The 17306-nt window shown below is 36.0% G+C and overlaps 1 protein-coding gene across 2 annotated transcripts in view; it reads right to left on the minus strand.

The window, feature by feature from the left end:
- Positions 1–12465: 12465 nt before the first annotated feature.
- The window catches only part of LOC140152817 (uncharacterized), a 41842-nt gene continuing 37001 nt past the window's right edge, over positions 12466–17306 (minus strand). For both annotated transcript variants that reach the window (XM_072175337.1, XM_072175328.1), the window contains one exon: positions 12466–13313. The gene's annotated coding sequence lies outside the window, so the exon portion shown is untranslated. The remainder of the gene's footprint in view (positions 13314–17306) is intronic.

Below are 17306 nucleotides of genomic sequence, written 5' to 3' on the forward strand. Positions count from 1 at the left end.
TTTATAAAATAGTTTCTGTGCATTTTTGTGATCACATTGGTCTTCTTATCCCTGTGAATTTCATTTAATTTCTTAAAGACAGTGGTCATAATTTTTAACATGATTCAGGCAAGGAGCAATATTTTCCAGTTTTAGCCATTAACTAAAAACTGCAGTGTACTTCTTAATATTTACCGTAGAAGTGATGATGTAACAGGATAACTACCATAGCAATAGACTAATACAATTTTTGGATATATCGCCCTGCACTACAAGCAGATTGCACTCATTAACTGTGTATGTCTGCAATCAAAGATTAAATACAATACCGCTCTTCTCAAAGATGCAAGTGATCAGCATCATGAATTTTCTATAGAATTACGATTAGGTCTTTATCCCTGTTCTTTGACATCTATGGTTCAATGCAAAGATACCATGTGAATGTTGTAGTGCAGGGCGATATATTCATCTGTTGCTATCGTTGTTAATCCTGTTCCATCATCACTTTTAGTCGAGGAATCCAATAATCATGTGGTTCATAAGTTAAAGCCCAATAATATATTAATATGAAAGTTGGGGTATTTCCCCCCACCCGAAAAAAATCATACACATGGGGTGGAAAATGACGCCTTCGTATCAAGTGTTGGGATCTCCTTTATAGAGCCCATACCATTCCTCTTGTGTATGAGTTGAGTCTCAATATTTGTGTGTAAACAACACTGTCACTCTGATCCCCCTTTAAAACATTAAAATTGGTATGAATTCCAAGGTATGAATGTAAAAAACCTAGGGCGTGGTACCAACTTGCCTAGTGAGCACATGTTTACACATATGTGACCCCTCGGCACAACTGAGCCCGGATGTCGCCAGTGCCACTATTGAGATATGCTCAATCGAACTTAACAATAAACAATAGGAAACAAAGGATTTATTGACTGTTTTATTGATTTTTCACTACTTAAATGTCAAGTACTATAGACATGATAAACATCATTTTAAAGCTAATTTCAAGCAGAATATTTTGATTGAATATCTCAAAATTGATGATTGGCGACTTCAGGGCTCAGTTGTGCCGAGGGGTCACATATGTGGATTCGGTCCACTTACACTGGAAATACAAAAAAAAAAGCATTCGACTCGGTGCCTCACAAGCGTTTGCTCTACAAACTCCGTCACCTGGGTATTCGTGGCCATGTTCTTTCATGGATTGAAAGTTTTCTGAGTCATAGGAGACAAAGAGTTGTTCTGAGAAATGGTGTGTCATCTTGGAAGAGTGTTACCAGTGGAGTGCCTCAAGGCTCTATCTTGGGACCAGTGTTATTCCTTCTCTATGTCAATGACATTCCAGACTCAGTTGCTACTACTGCAAAAATGTTTGCAGATGACACTAAATTATATCATGAGATTTCAAACATTGCCGATTGTGACACCCTGCAACGGGACCTTAATTCACTTGCCTCGTGGTCAAAGTTATGGCTGCTTGATTTTAATGCGGAGAAATGTGTAGTGCTTCGCATCAGATCATCTTTAAGGTACCACTACTCGTTGAATGGAGTCTACTTGCAGGAAGTTGATAGCCAAAAGGACCTTGGTGTTACCGTTAGTAACACACTTACCCCAACCAAACACATCCAAGATATTGTGAAAAAGGCTCATCAGAAGATAGCAATGTTCCGCAGGTGCTTTACCGGTTTCAATGAAGACAAAGTTTCCATCTTATACAAGTCTCTCATCCATCCAGCCCTGGAATACGCATCTTCAGCTTGGAGTCCGTTTACCAAAGAAAATATTTTAGCTTTAGAGAAGGTGCAGAAGAGGTGTTTACGCCTGTGCAAGGAAGATATTCAGATGGAATCACTTCAGGAGAGGAGATTGAAAACCGAACTTGTCGACACCTACAAGTATGTTCATGGGTTGTACAAGACTCCAGCTGATAAGTTTTTCTCCCTCCCCACTTAGAGTTAAGAGGTCATTCCAAAAACTCTTTGTCAGGCGACAAGAACTAAGTTGGCAGGCCACTTCTTCGCAAACAGAGTGGTCAAGAATTGGAACAATTTGCCTGATAATCTTGTCTCTGCACCAACCGTGGCATCCTTTAAGAAACTTTTGAGAGTCCTGCCCATCGGCGAAGAGGACTAAACTACCAAGTATACCAAGTATACACGTAAGTAAGTAATACATAAGCTGTTATGTTACGACACACTATGGCGCACAATTCAATCTGAAAAATTTAATGTTGATTTAAACAGAGTTTCTTAGCTGTTTTTTTTTATATCCTTTGGCTTTTAATTTTGATAAATTTGGATTTTAATTTTTATAAATTGGTAATATTTATAATCCATCACTGGTGTACCAGCATGGCAGCTCAAGAGTATTATGTGGATCATATAACATCCGGGTAAGTGGATTCGACACTTCGTCCGCAGTTTGGTGTATTTATTGCTCAGTGAGAGTGTGAAATCAGTGTGGACTTTGTGTAGACCTAGGCCTGAAACCATATAGCTCCACATATCTATAGTGAGAACACAACCTTAGTTATCTGTGTAATGATCTGATCCAATTGGATCAAAGTCTGAAAAATGAAATTCAGATACATGTATAAGCAAAAAATAATAAAAAAACATAATGGACATGGAAAAAGTTTGTATCTTATATACAGCCTAGTATGCCAGGTACTTGGATGTCAGTATCAGGAAGTGTACAGACCGTGTCAAACTTGGACAGGACAGTGTAGTGCTGTAATCGATAAGCTTTCTGGGTATCGATATGTCGGGAGGCAAACATCCGACATGTCGATACTATTATCGATACTCACGCAGTTTGAAACACGGATTTGAGTTTACCAATTTTATTATCAGTAAGTTCCAGAAACAAGTTAACAACAAGTGTATTGAAGCCTAACAGCTAAAACTACATGGATCATGCATCAAACAAACGAAAGTGGTATTGCAAATCCGCAATTTGAGATAATCTAAGCATGTGTGCCATGTCGTTTGTGTATCGATACTGACATTGAGTGTTTCGACATGTCGGAAGTCTATGTATTTTCCGACTATCGATACTTACGACAATCGATTACAGCACTAGGACAGTGCATGTGTATGCTTGTTCCTTTTGAATTAACTATTTCTGCAAATCATGTACTATTTCTGATATGGTCTTACTGAGTAACTGAATTATTAACATTTTTTGTGATCACCTGTTGTAAAACTATTTGAAACACTTTCTGGAATTGGGAGTTGCCTGTTCTGAGAAAAGTCTTTATTTAATGTTAAAATCGACCCAAATGTGACTTGCTCCCACGAAATGAGTGGTCTCAAGTTGGTGGTTTCAAGACCTTCCAATTGTTGAGAAGTCACCTGTATAGTTGATAGTACACTAAGCCAAAAAAGAAACTTATTCTGTCGGTCCAACATCCGGGCTATCTCTAGTCTTGGGCCCAAGCTTCAAGTGGGTCACGGTTTGTAATGAACGACATAAACCAGCTGTGAAGGAGACTAGTCACTCCAGACTGGAGTGGCAACATCGTCAATTTCGGAAAAAACAACACTTGACCATGGAATTTAATTGTCGGTTTGTCATTATATAAAATGATAAATCAAGTAAGTAACTTCCACTCTGAAAACTTAGAAACTTGTTTGATTCCACTGACTATTTGCGATCGAAATATACACAACACCAATGACAGAATTCATCAAGAAAAAAATCGAACCAAGGACTTGTTTTCACTCAAATTTGAGTCGCATCATCAACCGGAAGTGACGTGGCACGGACCGACAGAATAATTTTTTATAAGGTCGTATCTTAAAATCCTGTCCATCAAAATTAACCAAAATGACACACATGATTGCCTCAATACTCCACTCTAAACACATGTCAATAACAAAGCAGTTGTCCAACTGACACAATGACAAAATGCAGTGATATGGAACAGCTTTGTGGACCACATTCACAGCCCTATTGGCACCTAGCAAACGAATTCTGTGAGAATGGCATCTTGAATCACAGGTCACAAACTTACCAGGATCATCATGTCACATGTCCATTGCAAGCAAATAATGAAGTCCTTTAGTAACGGGTATGTCCACCGTGTGCTTGCGCGCATGCTGTGCACCTGCTTCTCATGCTTCCAACCAAGTTCCTGATGATATCCTGGGGAAGATTGCCCCATGCTTCCCGTTACTAAAGGACTTCATTTATTTGTTTGGACATGTGACATGATGATCCTGGTAAGTTTGTTTTGACTCTTCAATGTTTTTAACTTAATGTTGTTAAAATTGTTGGCTGTGACCTGTGATTCAAGATCATTCTCACAGATTTCTTTTGCTGGGTGCCAATAGGGCTGTGAATGTGGTCCATGAAGTTGTTCCATATCAGTGCATTTTTTATGGTTGTGTCAGTTGGCCAACTGATTGGTTGCTGACATGTGTTTTGAGTAGAGTATTGAGGCAATCCTGTGTGTAATTTTAGTTAATTTTGATAGACAGGATTTTAAGATATGACCTTGTGAAAAATTACAAGTTTCTTTTTTGGCTTAGTGTATGTCCTTTGGGGACCTAATATGATGTGCTCTGTATTCAATTCGGTCTCCATTCTCCAGGGACACACCATTGCCAATACAGGTGCCTTCAAAAAAGAACAGTTGGAATGTCTTTAAACTCCCAATTTGCAACTTTACGCTCATTTCGTGGGAGTATGTGACAACTGAATCGCGAAGCAGTTAATATGGCCAGGATATATAGGGTCCACAAGTTATAAGTTCCCCCCTAAATAGAATAAATCAAAAAATATTTGAAGAAATGCAAACATGTAAAAAGGTATGGGTAGCCTTATTTGTTTTACACATACAGACCAAATTATAGCGTCACACATCATTGCGTTCAGTCACAATGGTTCATTGTGTAAAAAAAGAAACCGTTTTAAACAGTGCCAAAAGTTGCATCTGAGTTCATAAGATTCAACTCTCAAACAATATAGTCAGCCAGGTCTATTCATGTGTTTGTTAAAGAAAACCTGACTGCTATGCACTCAGGTGCAACTTTTAAAACGGCCTTTCTTACACAATTAATCATTGTGATTGAACGCAATGATGTGTGACAAATTGGTCCACATGTGTAAAACAAATAGGGCTATACATACCTTTTTACATTTCGTAAAATATTTTTTGACTTTTTAAAAAAGTATTAGGGGGAACTGTTGTGGACCCTATAGTTTGACGCATATTTTTCTGTTATGACTATAAATCACAGCAGCAATTGAACCAGTGCTTTCCACTGCAGAAAACAGCGTCCCCCCGAAAAATTTATTTGAGTGGAAAATGCAATCTCTGTGGGAACGGAAAAACACATAAAAATGTTTGGCTTTTTAGGCAAAATTTCTCTTGAAGAAACTCCGAATGTCATTGATACCACCGTATATGAAGTTGTGTACTACACGCATACAAAAAATAAGTAAACATCTTTTTTCACGGCCAGACGCAATATGTGAGCATCTCGCTGGTCGTCATCAAAAACAGTAAAAAGGGTACCTTAATTGCACAGATGTTACTGAAAAGGGTAGCTAAACGGGGACTGCTCTATAATCCGAAGGTTCTATAATCCGAAAGTCCGAAGGTTCGCTAGTCCGAACACGTGTTCATAGCATTCGCTATTCCGAATTTTAAAAGAGGTTCTCTAGTCCGAAAAAATAAATAAAAAGAGGTTCTTTAGTCCGACGATTCTTTATTTCAAGGTTCTATAGTCGAATTTTTAAAACGGTTCTCTAGTCCGAATATGAAAATAGTCTCTATAGTCCGATATTTAAAAAGGGTTCTATAGTCCGAATATAGAAATAGGCTCTATAGTCCGAATTTTAAAAAGGGTTCTATAGTCCGAATACAGAAAGAGGCTCTTTAATCCGAATTCAAAAAAGGGTTCTCTAGTCCGAAATTGCTAAACGGTTCTATATTTCGAAACTGAAACAGTGTTCTTTAGTCCGAATTAGTACAAATGTTCTATAGTCCGAATTTTTAAAACATTAACATAACCTCTAGCTTCATAAGACTAAAGCAGAGTTTATGGTAAACGAGATGACTCTGCTGCTAAAAGGGCGTACACCACCAAATCACGATGTAATGTAGATGGATTCCAGTAAAAACAAAAGTCTTTTTAGAGATATTTTGGCCTTTCTGTGGAAAAAAAGAGGCACGTTATAGCTTAAATAAATATTTGAGACCTGCACATGAACTTGGATCGCCAAAAAAGTTGCATAACACAATTTTTGAATAAAGCAGGCCCTCGGATTGAAAAATGGCCAGAAACGGGTTTTCAGGGTAGAGTACGGGTCGAAAATGATGATGATTTAATCACAAGACTACCTGTACATTTTTAACAGTTTACATCCCGGGCATCCCCCCCCCCAATCGCAAGATAAAACTATACTTTAACTATTCTGTAAATTAGTTTGTTTAAATGACTAAAATTTGTTTAAATGAAAAAGCCGCAGCATTTACATGGCGGGAAGGCTCTATGAAAATTTGAACTCGACAATGCCCGAATACATCGTAGAGTATTACTAGTATATAATATTATAATGGCATGTAAAACGGATACAAATGAAGAAAATATCACCAGAATAAAGGTGAACGTCAATGTACGCTACAGAAAATATCCAGAGACACCAACCATGTTGAACAGCAGCGGATTTGTATTTAACAATTGATGATTTGACACTGAAACAAATGATAAAAATAAAATTCGGACTATAGAACCCGTTTACCAATTCGGACTAAAGAACACGGTATCCGTTTCGGACTATAGAACCGTTTTGCAATTTCGGACTAGAGAACCTTTTTCAAATTCGGATTAGAGAACCTATTTCTATATTCGGACTAGAGAACCTTTTTTGAAATTCGGACTATAGAGCCTATTTTCATATTCGGACTAGAGAACCGTTTTTAAAATTCGGATTAAAGGACCTCTTTTAATATTCGGATTAGGGAACCTTTTTTAATTCGGACTATAGAACCTTGAAATAAAGAACCGTCGGAATAAAGAACCTTCGTAATAAAGAACCATCGGATTAAAGAACCTTCGGACTAAAGAACCGGACTATAGAGCTTCCACCAGCTAAACTTGGCATCCCAACAAAAATTAGTTAATTTTTTTTTTTTTTGAAGATAAAAATTCTGGGTGAAATTGTACTCGGACCATGTACTTTTTCATTGGCTTTTTTCTTTAGGCCTCTGATCCCTACCGGCAGATTTTGTGTCCATCATGACTTGCTTAGGATAGGAAAACACTTGCTTTGGGTCCTTTATACACACAAAAAATACTTGCTTTGGGTACCTTTTGTTGGTGATATACAACTTGAAATACAAGTGCCCCTGAACCGATACATAAGTAGCACTATCCCGCAAAATCCAGTCCTAATGACATTGCAAATTGGTCATGCCAGGTACAGTGAGATTTTCAAATGAATGAACACAGCCTGGTGAATGCAAACAAGTATGCGTTATTCAATCCATAAATGGAAAATCGAATATACACCAGGCACAAAAAGAAACTCGTCAGTTATAGTCATCCTTGCTATTCAACAACCTGATGATTAATGATGTTTAATTTGACACACTGTTCGTGAAAATTGAGTAAGAATTGACCAAGATATGCACCTCCAAAATCTAAAGTTGCAATTTCAACGATTTTCAATGTGAATGCATCGCCAATCAATAAAGCACACAATATAACAGGCACAATTGAATTGTTAAAATTGCAATTTTTGATTTCGGGGTTTTAGGGTTTGGAGGCGCATATCTTGGGCACTTCAAGGAAGTTACTGGTAGCGTACCCTGGGGGAGGGGAGGTTCTTAGTGGAAATAGGGGTACAGGATGTGCAGCTGATTTGGGGTGCATTTTCAGCCATTTGGTTTTTGATGGCTCTCAATTTCATGACAATTTGGTTCAAGAGGGATTTTTTTCAAAATTTTCTCGAAAAAGTACCAATCTTTCATTGTTTTCCCTAGCAAAAAATTGGTTTAAAGTTTGGTAGTTTTTCGGCGTTCCAGGTATCCCCACCCAAACCAAAGTTGAGACCCCCCTCCCAGGCCATGTACTGGATGCAGCAGAGACATGTAGTTATGCACAAGTCTAAAATGGTACACTATTCATTCATTTGAAATTCTCACTGCAGGTATACATGTACACCAGGCACAAAAAGAAACTCGTCAGTTATAGTCATCCTTGCTGTTTAACAACCTGATCATTTTGAAATATACTTTATGTTAATTGGACTTTGCTTTCTCATTTGACACCCTGTTCGTGACAATTGAGCAAGAATTGACTAAGATATGTGCCTCCAAACCGCAAAATCAAAAGTTGCAATTTTAACGATTCAATTATGCCTGTTACATTGTGTGCTTTATTGATTGGCCCATGGTGCTTGTGTACAATACAACGATGCGTTCCCATTGAAAATCGTTTGATATTGGGGTTTGACGGCTTGGAAGTGCATATCTTTGGTCAATTCTTGTTTGATTGTCACAAACAGGGTGTCAAATGAGAAAGCAAAGTCCAATTAACAAAATGTATATTTCAGAATAGTCCAAAATTATCAAGTTGTTGAACAGCAAGGATGACTATAACTGACGAGTTTCTTTCTGTGCCTGGTGTATATTCCTTGTGAATACAATGAATACTAAGAACAGAATGACTGTTATTTGCGCTAGTAACAATCTATTTTGCATGATAACATCACCTATTTCAGATTTAATCTGTGGAAAATTTAACACCAACATAAAACAATGTCACTCACTGTATATTTTTATGTGCACTTGATCAACTCCGATCATTTTATTGGTAAAAACATCACACAAAACAGTACGGGAGAATACAATTCATTCAAAGCTGTATGTATTTACAATGATTTTGATAGTAGTTACATTTTGTTTAATTTTGTTTGGAAACGGCCACCTCTTTGTATCTCTAATTATGTATTTTAAATTTTCTTGCCTAGATTTTAGCAAAAAGTTTGACAGGTCATTTCCATAAAATAGCAAGCAGATTATTAATAGTCAGTTTTCTTTGTTCTAAATATGTTAGTCCACAACCTCTGAAATAGCAGGTCTGGTGGCTAGTTATTTCAGCTTTTGACCTCCATCATGCATGCAAATTTATCTATATTAAATCCAACATTGTGTTAAATCCAATGAAACTATAAAATAAGTACCAATGTCCAATAAGGGCTAAGTCTTCTCTACTAGCGCATGTATGGAAACAATCTCTATCCATGGGCTGATGGAATCATTAAAAGAAATGTTGAACAGTAATCATACTAAACTGTTTATTAGTGCAGTCAGTGATATCAGTGCGCATTTCATTGAACACAGCTTCAAATCGGAAGTGTTCACTCGGAAGTGTTGGTGGTTGGTGTACTTATACACATGCTTAAAGATGGTGCATTGAAGCACACAAGAAATGGCTACTCACTGTTATCACTGACTGCATTTAGGTAAAAGCACTATTATGTTCACACCAAATCATCTACCCAGGATCTGAAGCCATGTGGATTCAACCAAGATCACCAATTTAGTACTAAATACCTGCCCACTGAAAAATCTGCAGTTCTGCAATCTGGATTAAATCCAGGTTTAATGTGGTTTTAACTTTTATGTATTAAGTCCATATAATTTTTAAACAGATTGTTTTTCTGCATTCACACTGGTAGTCTTATCACTGTGAATTTTTATTTATCAGTAACATTGGGTAAAAAATGTCTTGGTGGGAACACATCTCAAAGTTTAATCAATTCAATTGTTTTAAAGTTTACTCAAAAGTTACCGAGCAAATCAGATGAATCCAGGCACAAATGCTGCTTGGAAAAGCCTATTCCTGCTTATAATCTGGAGAAAAAGAGGAGAAAATAAAGAAACATGTTAGCATCTGAACAAATTGAATAGGGAATCATTTATTCTCTTTAAAAAGGGCAAAACTAGACAATTTGATTTCATTGATGAAATAATCCAACTGAAAACAGTAGTTTTGTCTATATACATGTACTCTTCTTAGTAAGGGCATATATACTGGAGACATTTTCATAACTGTTCAGAATTTGTGGATGCGCTGCAATTGTGAAGCGCATCAAAAGCGTAATACATGTGTAACAAATCAAAGCTGTGACCTGGTCTCAAGAAACGAGCGTAAAATGGCAAATTGGTAGTTTCGAGACCTCGTGGCTTCTGAGTTGGTGCTCTTTATTTGATGCACACCTGTAAAAGCCAGTAGTATTTCTTGGTGAAACTGAATGGGACATACATACTGCAAGCCAGTAGTAATTATGTCCCTCGGGCCATTCACAAAGGACATCCTATTGACTTGTACAGGTGCACGTAAAAACAAACAAACCACCAATCAACTCAGGAGCCAGGTCTCGAAACTACCAATTTGCGACTTTACGAAAGTTTACTTTTATTTTGTGGGAGCAGGCCATAATGATCGCGCACATGCTTGGCAATTAGGCCAATTAATGATACTAAGATACAAAAGTACAGTGCTTTAAAATATCAACTAGAGGTACTCAATTAACATTATAATACTTTCAATCAGATCAATAATATTCAAAACGAAGTCAAACCTGTTAGTCAAAATGTTTCAGTGACTTGTCAAAAATGATATATATATACTTATTTTGAGTCATGTTTTGATGAACAAGCATCTAAAATTCCCTTACAAAATATTTAAAAATATAAATGGTTCAATAGCAAAACAAGTAGTTGGAATTGATTTCTTACAATTGTAACAATATGGGTGTGAGAGTGTTTTTGGGCTAACTATTAATTAATATAAATCACACACTCCATACAGAGTGACTGTTTAAACAAACAAACGTCTGTCATTTTGCTTTAGTTTACAACAGATAAACTTAAAATGATGATTCTGTAGAGCTCATCAAACTTTATCTCCCTGATACACTCTCTACTTGTCCTAACTGTGCCAACTGTATGTGAATCCTATATTTGAATGGTTTTATGCTGAAAATTTAATTACCAAATTATGCTACAAAATTTATGTGTTAAAACCAAACCTTTATACACATATGAAAAAGTATGCATCATTCTCTTTGTTGGTAATATGCTGGGAGAAATCCCCCATTACCAGCAACAATATGCAAAGGTGAATACAAAAGTTTAGTAGTGACAGAGGGTCTTACGATGGATGTGGGTTCTCATTTAAGATCCTAAATGGCCTATGTGAAACCAAAACACAACAAGAATTATATAGTTTCTAGTGGTTCAACTTGCAATGTAATTTTTTCTATTTTTAGTATTCATCTGCAAGACCAACATATACAAGAAATGGATAATTACTGCAAATTGCAAATTTGATTCAAACATTTCTGGAAATACAGATCTATGTGAAGTGAAAAATAAAAAAATAAAAAACATTAATACTACTTCAGTTTTTGAGATCCAATAAAACAAGTTTTTGAAACATGATTGACAAATGTCTCATCAGCATAAAGTTCACAACTGGTTTACGACCAGCATTCTTATTACATAAAGTTAAGGGGGAAAAATTAAACACTTCATTTTTCACTGACATTTCTACGCAGAACATAACACGAGGTTACACATACAATTTTCTTGCAATATGTGTTATAACTTGCTCTGTGCATACGCGTATGCGCTTTACCCTGATGTAAACTTCCAATATTTAGGCAAAAAAGTGATATTTTCTCTTTAAATCGCACTATTTTTAGGGTAAAAGACACATGAGGTTGCTGTCTTATCCTTTACACCCAAATCATTTGTTGGCAGTAAAAATGTTAATAAAATTAGTTTGGCTAGGCCTCACCCAATATTTATCTTCTTACTGCCTCCGACACATTACTTGGGTGTCAAGGATAGGGCATTATCCTTTATTTCGTAAACCTATACTTCGCATATCCTTTTTAAATTGTAACTACTGCACAGTAAATCAATTTTGCATTTAAGGGCTCTGGAATGAACGTTTGGACAGTATTTTTGTGGGACATGAGAGCACATCAGACATATCTAATTTAATTCTGAATACGAGTTATGTCCTTCTAATATCAAAGAATTTTAATTTTTTGAAATTAATGATATAATACAAATTTTATGACAAAATTTGATATTTTTTATTTTTCAATATTTAACATTCCTTGAAGTAAACTTTCATCTAAATATAACGATATGTACTTAAAGTGTACATAGCTGGGATGAAAAGCCAACGATCAATTGAAAATTGTTACCTTTCATATTGAAGATATACAATTTTTCCAAAAAGACCTACATTTTTTTGGTGTTTTAAAAAAAAAAAATCCATAGTCAATACGAAAGGTCACAATTTTCAATTGATCGTCGGCTTTTCATCCCAGCTACATACGCTTTAAGTACATATTATTAGATTTATACAATTTACTTTAAGGACAGTTAAATATCAATTTTTAATCATTTACCATAAAATGTGTATTATAATATCGTAAATTAAAAAAAATTATTTGATATCAGGACATTTCTTGTATTCAAAATGCAATTCAATATGTCTGATGTGCTCTCAGGTCCCATGTGAAAACGTCGCTATCCGAGCCCTTAATATGAACAATAAATCAATTTTGCATTAAAGCCATAATACTATCAAACTGGAATTACTAGATCGAAGGCTACAAGAATAAACATACATAGTATTTATATACAACCTTTGAACACTTGTTCCTTTGTGTTGCCTAGATGTCTTCATATGGAGCTTCAACCACCAGGTGCCATCCTCTGATCTCCATCCACTCAGTAAATTGCTCTGCCTCCGCTCCAACCTCCTTGTGATCGCCTCCTCTTCATACCTCCAATATTGCAGCACCATCTTCTCTCTGACTGCAAACAGCTTACTGATGAATTGAAATACGCTCCATCTCGTTGACACATGAAAACATTTACTGCTCCACAGATTGTTCTTGCTGAAAAATATTCCTATTTGATGGCTACATCTCCTTATGATGGTGCTAGGTGACACTTGCTCCCAAGCAAACTTCTTACTGCTCTCTGATGACTCTGGATCCAAAAAAAAGCTTGATGATGATGACTCTTCTCTTCTTCTGTTATTTTCAAATCCACCCATGAAGCTGCATTTAGATGACTCCATCCTTCTGTCCAATATTTCTCTTGACTTCATTTTGAAGATATTTCAGTCTCCATGACCATCATTACATTATTTACACAATTTTTAAGCGTTATTATGTTCTACTACAAACATGACAAGTTGTTTGAGTTACACTGCGGCACGCATACATCATTGTACACCAGTGGTGTGTGCTGTGCTTGGACGACAGATCACATACAGCAACACCTAGTAATGGTAGATAAAGGGATGAAAAAATAGCATGGTTGATACATGGTTCAAAATCATATCAAAACAAATGTTATATCTACACAACATGGTTCAATATCAAATGCAACAGCAATCTTCATATTTACAGAACAAACTCAGTATTGTCATAGCTCCAAAACTCATTAAATTAAAAGTACTTTAATCTAAGTGATTTATATTGTTCTGATCTTATACTTTGCTATATCTGCAAATGACTTAGTTTTGAAATAATTGTAAAAATGTCCATGTCATCAGACTCTTTGCAACTTATGCCACAACAAATCAAAATTTTTGATGTGAATATCGACAGGTATAGATGCCCTTTTTTCCCTTTTCACCCACAAAACTTGAAATGAAAATCATTTGAAAACCGTTTGTAGAAACCAAATAAATAAACAATTTTTGACAATATTTAAACCATAAAGGGTGAAATATTGGCAAACAAATTTGATTGAACAACATATTGTGAAAGAAAATCTACATGTTTGCAGCATTTGATTCACATAATTTGCTTTATAATTTCACATCATATACTTCCACCATTCTAAAATGCAGACATATACTTCCTTAACTGCAGCCATTTACTTCCCAATAATGACCTTACTGGAGGTATTTTTGAGAGTGCAAACATGACAATATCAAACATGATCAAGCTCAAAGTTGTTATCCATATACAAATACTTTGCCAAAATTATATTGCACTCTTGAAGTATGCAGAATTTTGATGAAAGTTGCAGCTATATAAGAAGTATCCAGTTTGCACTCTCATGTGATACACTCAGTTGAGTTAAGGGCAATATAAGGAAATATATTACATAGTACAGTTTAGAAAAGGGTTGCAAAACAAATGATGTGAAATTACACCAACACTGAACAAAGAACAAAATGTATTTATAACTACATGATACAAATTACAGACACACTGGAAACAACTGAGTCCAACTAATTTAAATTACTCAATTCAATATGTCACCTTTCTTGCCACTTTAAACCATGATATCATCAAATATCAAGTAGTTCATCTTTTGTTAATTGACAATGTTCCTAACTGCTTTCCATGTGTATTTTAAGTGTCAACTTTTCATATATTGGGTGACAATATTGCAATTGCAATAACGCATTATTCCGATTTTAAAAGCTTATGACAATACTGAGTTTATAAAATATTAGAGTCACGCGGTAGCTTGACCAGCAAGTTTAAAAAAAAAAACGACTGATAAAGAAGAATAAACAGATGCACCAGCGAGACTATATTTACACGGAACAAAACGCTATTGTTCTATGATATTTTTCGCTGGGTACAAAATATATCTAAAACCATGCTAAATCGTATTTACTGTCCAAAGTGTCATATTTTAATAACTCTTTATTTCAAAAAGTTACACGAATCTTACAGTCAATCCGATTGTTTGATAATAAACAAACATTCTTGCTTTATTTCACGCGGTATTTCATAGCCAAAATTAGTGGCAAATCATAGCTAATCATACTGATATCCACAATCTTTCGACACTGCTACAGCCATACATGGCTGTCACTGTCGCACTAATTTTTCAGATTCACTTTCAAATATACCCAGGCATTTTCCTGGATACCCTACATACAAATTCTGGACCCCATTCGCCAAAAAATCAAGTTTTTCACAATTCTTTTATTCTTTCCGGACCACAGCATATATTCATATTAATAAATACTCCACTTTCACACATCGTAATAACGGGACGTCTCCGTGGCGAAGTGGTTAAGGCCATGGACTTCTAATCCATTTATGAATTTTTGCTCAAGTTGAAACTTCCCACCACTTTTTTTAAATGTTTTATTAATCAATTTATTGTCGTAAATCAAGAATAACACCATTTGAACATCCATTGCTATTGTGATATTATTATTTTTTCATCAAACAAACATGTTTGATTTTTTATTCACATTTAGGCCTAGGCCTTGGGCCTACTTTCACCATCCAGATGCTATCACCATGCCTGACTATCATGGCATCTTCGTCATTTAAAACACCGACATTTATTTATTATTTATTTATCAGTGGCTCTGTACACAGCTCAGACTGAAATTATATTTGATATAAATATTATAAATGAAAATCACAAACCGCGAAAGATCGCCAACAACTGCCGCTGAATATTGATATCCAACTAGATTTCCCCACAGGGCTAAAGGGCAGGACTTAATTAGGGAATTAAAATCACAAACCGCGAAAGATCGCCGACAACCGCCGCTTAATAGGGGTATCCAACTGCCCCAAGAGGGCTACAAAGAACTACAAACCGCAAAATTTGGATATCAACCAGATTGCCCGCAGGCATATCGATTATATGGATATCCAACAAATTACGACCACAAACCGCGAAAGATCGCCAACAACTGCCGCTCAATATTGATATCCAAGTGATTTGCCCAGAGGGCTATAAAGAACCACAAACCGCGAAATTTGGATATGGTACTATTGCCCCACAGGGCTTCAAAGAACCACAAACCACGAAATATGGATATCCAACAAGCTTAAACTACAAATTAGCTCCCGATAGAGAGCAGGACTTGATGAGGGAAATTAAAACCACAAAACACGAAAGATTACAAAGAACCACAAACCGCGAAAGACTAGATTGCCCGCAGGCCTATCGATTATAAAGAATCACAAACCCGCGAAAGATCATCCAACAAGCTTAGACTATAAACTAGCTCCCGATAGAGGGCAGGGCTTGATGAGGGAAATTAAAACCACAAACCACAATATTCAACTATATTGCCCCGCTGGGTTACAAAGAGCCACAAACCCGAAATTGGGATATCCAATTGCCCGCGAGGCCTATCGATTATTCGATTATAAAGAACCACAAACCGCGAAAGATCAACAACAACTGCCGCTTAATATTGATACCAACTAGATTGCCCAGAAGGGCTATAAAGAACCACAAACCGCGAAATTTGGATATGCAACTAGATTGCCCCACAGGGCTACAAAGATCCACAAACCACGAAATATGGATATTCAACAAGCTTAAACTATAAATTAGCTCCCGATAGAGTGCAGGGCTTGATGAAAACCACAAACCATTTAAAGATCGCCGACAACCGCCGCTTAATAGGAATATTCAACTAGGTTGCCCGAAGGGCTACAAAGAACCACAAACCGCGAAATTCGGATAGCCAAGTAGATTGCCCGCAGGGCTACAAAGAACCACCAACATTAAAACACGATTATCTGGGGCATTTAGACGCTTCCGTAGTATAGGCTTAAATATATGCGCATTTACCAGTTCCGACATGAAGTAGGCCTAAATCGGATTTACTCTATGTGTGTCTCTCTGGCATTGTCAACATTGGGTGTGTGTTGTTCATATTTACATTTTATTTACATATTTACGTAGCCTTGAATAATTAAAGTATATTAAAATGTTTATTGATCATTGTGTACGCCTCTGAACATTACAGTCACGCGTGATTTGAGCAAGTTTTAAAAATAAACGACTGATAAAGTTTTGTTTAATTATTTATTGTCATGAATCAAGAATGGCAACTTCAAACATCCATTTTTCGTTTTATTCGCTTTTATGGTGCACTTCATAACCTGACTTTCAAAGCTTGGAGCTGCTTGGCTACATTCATAAAAAAAAAAGATATCTACCAAAAAACGTTGACAACGTAAAGAAATCAGCAAGTTTAAAAAAACCACCTCGGCTCACTTTTTGAAACTTGGTCCCATTTGAACACCAACAGCAAATTAGTGTTTTTATTTTATTTCAACAGAATACAATTCCAACAAGATTACAAACAAGCCTACTTGTTATTCGTTTAATTCAATCATTAATCATGATATTATAAAACAAAACACAAAAAGATATTGGCTTATCATGTAAGAACAAGATAATAACCGTTCCAGAAAGCTTACAAATTAATATCGCATCTGCACATTAAAGATACATAACACTTCTGGAAATGTTTTAAATTGATGTA

Source organism: Amphiura filiformis, chromosome 1 (genome assembly GCF_039555335.1).
Source record: "Amphiura filiformis chromosome 1, Afil_fr2py, whole genome shotgun sequence".
NCBI classification, from domain to species: Eukaryota; Metazoa; Echinodermata; class Ophiuroidea; order Amphilepidida; family Amphiuridae; genus Amphiura; species Amphiura filiformis.